At 37.1% G+C, this 4,466-nt stretch overlaps 2 protein-coding genes across 3 annotated transcripts in view; both read left to right on the top strand.

The window, feature by feature from the left end:
- The window catches only part of LOC107622152 (putative disease resistance protein At3g14460), a 23,419-nt gene that overhangs the window by 9,981 nt on the left and 8,972 nt on the right, over window positions 1-4,466 (top strand). The gene's annotated exons all lie outside the window — the stretch shown is intronic.
- The window catches only part of LOC107622248 (putative disease resistance protein RGA1), a 10,629-nt gene continuing 6,169 nt past the window's right edge, over window positions 7-4,466 (top strand). For both annotated transcript variants that reach the window (XM_021115005.1, XM_016324126.2), the window contains exons 1-6: window positions 7-220; window positions 637-1,386; window positions 1,902-2,697; window positions 2,814-2,947; window positions 3,366-3,413; window positions 3,524-3,733. The gene's annotated coding sequence lies outside the window, so the exon portion shown is untranslated. The remainder of the gene's footprint in view (window positions 221-636; window positions 1,387-1,901; window positions 2,698-2,813; window positions 2,948-3,365; window positions 3,414-3,523; window positions 3,734-4,466) is intronic.

Raw genomic sequence — 4,466 nt, forward strand, 5'->3', positions numbered from 1 at the left:
TTGGGTGTGGGTGTGTCCGTGCATCCAAGCTCCGACTGTTCAGCTCTCACAGCGCCGCGAGCTCGAACCAAGGTTCACGCTCTTGTGCGCGCCGTCACCTCCCTGCCAGGCTGCCACAGGTCGTTGCCGTCGTCCTTCGGAGTTGCTGCCGCCGGCCACCAGCTCACCAGCTCCCTGCCACCGCAGCTCGTCAGCATGCATCTTTTTTTTGTTTCTTTCGGTAAATAACCTTGATTTGAATTCTAAATCCCCATTATTGCTATTATTGTTGTGGTAGAATTGTTGTTTTGTTAAAGGTATGGTATTTGTGTTGATGTTGTGTTGTGTTGCTTAGATTTGATAGCGTAAGGGTGGGGGGTGTTAGAGATGATGTCTTTGTTGCGTTTGATCCTCTGATTTTGGCTGTTGCTGTGTTCTTGCCAATTGCCATTGGTTGCTGTGTTGTTTTTTGCAATTTGTTAATTTGTTAACTTGTTAACCATTTAATTGCTGTTGTGTTAGATGTTATTAATTCTTTTGCTATGTTGCTATTGACTTATTGCTCATTGCTGCTCTCTAGTTGTTCTTGCTGGAGATTTTTTTGTGGTTCGTTTTTAGAATTAGCTTTAACTTCAAGTATAAATTTTTTTTTTCCAGGTATGGACAATAGTATTAATCCATGACTTCTTAGTCTGAACTCTTCACCCACTTTGGTGCCTGCGCTTCACAGTCACAGCTGGTGTTCACTTCACTTCTCCTGATGTTATGGCTGATATTGATGCCCACACGTTGACCTGCCACGCCTGTGGCAACGTCGGCCTTGTTGATGGCGACGACGGCTTTTTCTATTGCAACCGCTGTGGTTCCCCTCTGAGGATGTGGTCGATACTGCCGTCGATGACAATGATCTCTTCAACAGCGGCGGTGCTTCCGCCGGCATATACCTCACCAGTCAGCAGCTCCACAAGCCCTCCACAGTCGCAATCAAAGCAGAGCCAATCTCCCAGTATGACTCACAGTCGGTCCTTCTCTGCAACCTCAGCTTGGAGGACGATGACGACCAAACCCCTCCTCGGAACAATGCCAGCAAGGTGAAGAGAAAGGAGGAGAATTATGCTCCACTTTTCGGCAATATTCACTCTGCTCCAGAGGATTTTGCTGATGTGGCTGGCACTAATGTTCCGAGCTTTGAGGATTAGCAGAATGAAGTTAGGATGAGGTACGTGTTAGGGTTGCAGATTATGGTTCAGCTTCAGTGCGAGGCGTTGTTTAAGGAGTTCAAGGTTACTCCTTTGATTTGTGGGTTGATGTCGCCCATTTGGTTGCGGTTTGTGTTCGGAACTGGTGTCTTCAATGATGATTGGGCTGATAAAGTTATCCATGACTCAGAAATGCAGCACGAAGAAGGTCCTAACACTATCAACCTTAGCTTCTATTTTGCATGTTTACCCCCTTTTTGTTGAATTGCATCAAATTTTTTATTTCTTCACATTCAATTTTGAATTCCACAATTTGATAAAATGAATTAGTCACAAATTTAAGAAGTTTAAGGTAGCAGTACTTGTGCACCATAGGTGGTTGGCTGTTTGCCATTTTAATGTCTCCTGATTTTGCGTATATGTTCACGAAGTTACAAACTCCGCAGGGTCTTTTGCTGTGTGGTCTAGTTCTGAATGTGCTAATCCATTTCTATATACAGGCTCAAGATTGAACATGATTTCTATTTTCTGTGTTGATTTTTCATTATCGTTATCTTAACAATAGGACAGAAGGATTGGCTTGATGATGTTATACACTTAGTGTTTAGGATAGCTTCTCATTTCCAGTGCACAGAAGATACTTTTCCTTCTCTTTATTTTCCAGGTGTCATTTGTGTCTTGTAATTCACCAAATTTTTATTTCTATTTCTCCCTTGGTTTCAGAAGAACCTGAAGATCATAAGACACGGGCTAAATACAGAGAGGAACCCCATAATTTATATGGCCAGCGTGCCGTGATGATATGGTTCAGGGCCTTAAAGAAAAGAATTCCACCATCCTGTACTCTTGCTGTTTCTTTTCTGGCATGTCATGTTGCAAGGGAATAAAACCTGTTCTGCCATCTGACTTAATCAAGGGGACACTGGAAGGGAAGATTCCATATATTTCTGCATTTGTTGAAATTGAAAGGTGTCTTGGACGCCCATCAAGTGCATGTCCTATTAGTTCAGGTGTGATGTTAATGCCTCAACGAGTTCTTATGGTACTGAAGCTAGAAACATTTGCTGCATCAATTGCGCAGTTCATAGGCTTGGAGTTGCCTCCTGTGAATTTCTTTGGAATAGTACATCGCTATCTTCAGAGATTATCTCTTCCTTCTGAAAAGATTCTTCCTCATGTATGCCGCATATATGAATGGGCCATGCCTCTAGATTTGTGGTTATCCTTATCAGAAAAACATTTTAAGCCACCTATTCATGTTTGTGTGATGTCAGTTTTGATTGTAGCAATAAGAATGTTGTATAACATAAACCATTCAGGAGAGTGGGAGAAAAGTTTGTCCAACAAAGGTAATACCAAAGACAATGGTGAGAAGGGTACTGCTTTTTCCCCATGTGATAGACCTAATTCTGGTGAAGAAGGTTCCGAGACAAATTGAAACAACAGGAACATGAATTAGACACTTCAGGACTTCTCCAACACCTTCAAACAATATATAGTGATCTTGCCAATACCCAAGGTGCTTTTTATTTACTTACATCATTCCTTTTTTTGATCCAATGTTGCATGAGCTTATATTCTAGTTGGCAACAGTTCAAAGAAAAAGAGTAGCTAACACCCAATATTTATTGACAGAGTATTCAAAAGACCTGGCATCATATCTCAAACACTGTAGGGATGTTGTCTTTGCTAGGTCAGAGGCATCATATGGGAATTACGAGGAAGAAAAGATGATAGAATACTTGTGGAACTCTTACAAGAATGAAAAGGTAATTCAAGGCTTGGTTGAGTTATATACTGTTGGCACACAAGATTTAGAATATCGAATTCATGACCAAAAAACCAAAAGATAAAAGATTAATTTTGTTTTGTTTTGCATGAGATAAAATCAATTTTAAAAATTAAATTTAAATTAATTTATTTGATTTGTTGAAAATATGTTTAAATCAGAAAAAATCAGCTTCCAATTTTGTTGCAATAAATATTGTTTATGCTAACTTTATAATAGTTTGTTACGTGAGTTAGATGAGATAAAATCAGTTTTAAAATTTAAATTTAAATTAAATATTGTGATCTGATTGAATTTTGAATTGGATTAGATTGGATTTTAACATGATTAAAAATAAACTCTCGAAAATTCTTTACAAAATTAACTAGAAATTGAGTATTCTGGGTTTATTTCTGTAGAAATTGAGTGATTAAAGTGGTGAGGAAGCAAGACTACAATGGCTTAGGGTAAATATTAAGCTGCATCCACTTGTCCTTTTTCTTTGTTTTCTCTTGTTTTGGAAATTTGATTTTTGTTCTTGTTCTTGTTCATGTACTTTACGAAAAATCAACCTCAGAATTGGTCACTAAATGCTGTGTATGAAACCACATGGATTTTATCGTCCACTACAAAGGCACAAAGCTTCTACAAGCTTGTGTTGCTTCCAGGAGTGAGAGATTATATCAGCAAAAATTAAGAACTGCATTATCTTTTATTTCGATCACTCGGAAGGGCATCACTCATACCTCAAGCATTCTTCGATGGAATTGTGTTTCCACTCTCTGAGGTATATACAGAATTTAATTTTGATACATTGTCAGTGTAAAACTGTTTTACACGTGCATCCAATTACATAAGGTCATATTAGCAAAAATAACTACCATGTGAATGATAATCCAAAAAAACGGTTGTAATTATACGAATGTGTAAAACGTTTTGGCGGTTAGTGCATTAAAATTAAACTCGGTATATATATAGTCACCTATTTTGACCCTTAATTTTCATACATTATATTTGTTCATGTTTATTTTACTAGGTTCTGTTGTTCAATTAATTTTTAGATTGATGGTATACACTTTGGTGCAGTGTAAAACATTATTTGATTTCAATTAATTCTTTAATTCTTAAATGCTGACTACTTTATGAACCGGGTGTGTTTGGGGTTCACATTGGAGAAAAGAGAAGCCTGTTTGAGTGTTTTTAACGTTCTATTTTTATGTTTGACAACTTTTTTGAAACTCTGAACCCAACTTTTACCTCTTAACGTACAATTTATGTAAAGCTAAAAATTCTTGCTTCTACGATCACGTTTACCATTGAAAAATTAGGTAAAAAATTTATTCCTTTTCTACCAATTCTACCCTTCACTTTTTTCTATAAAAAGGATGCAAGTAATCATATAACTTTTACCGTAGATCTTTGTGTAAAGGTAAATACTTTAATTTTTTTTATTACTTTTAGTACTCTCTTTTATATTTTGATTTTTATTTTTTTATTTATATGATAAATATTTTTTTATA

Source organism: Arachis ipaensis, chromosome B02, assembly GCF_000816755.2.
Source record: "Arachis ipaensis cultivar K30076 chromosome B02, Araip1.1, whole genome shotgun sequence".
In the NCBI taxonomy this organism is placed as follows: domain Eukaryota; kingdom Viridiplantae; phylum Streptophyta; class Magnoliopsida; order Fabales; family Fabaceae; genus Arachis; species Arachis ipaensis.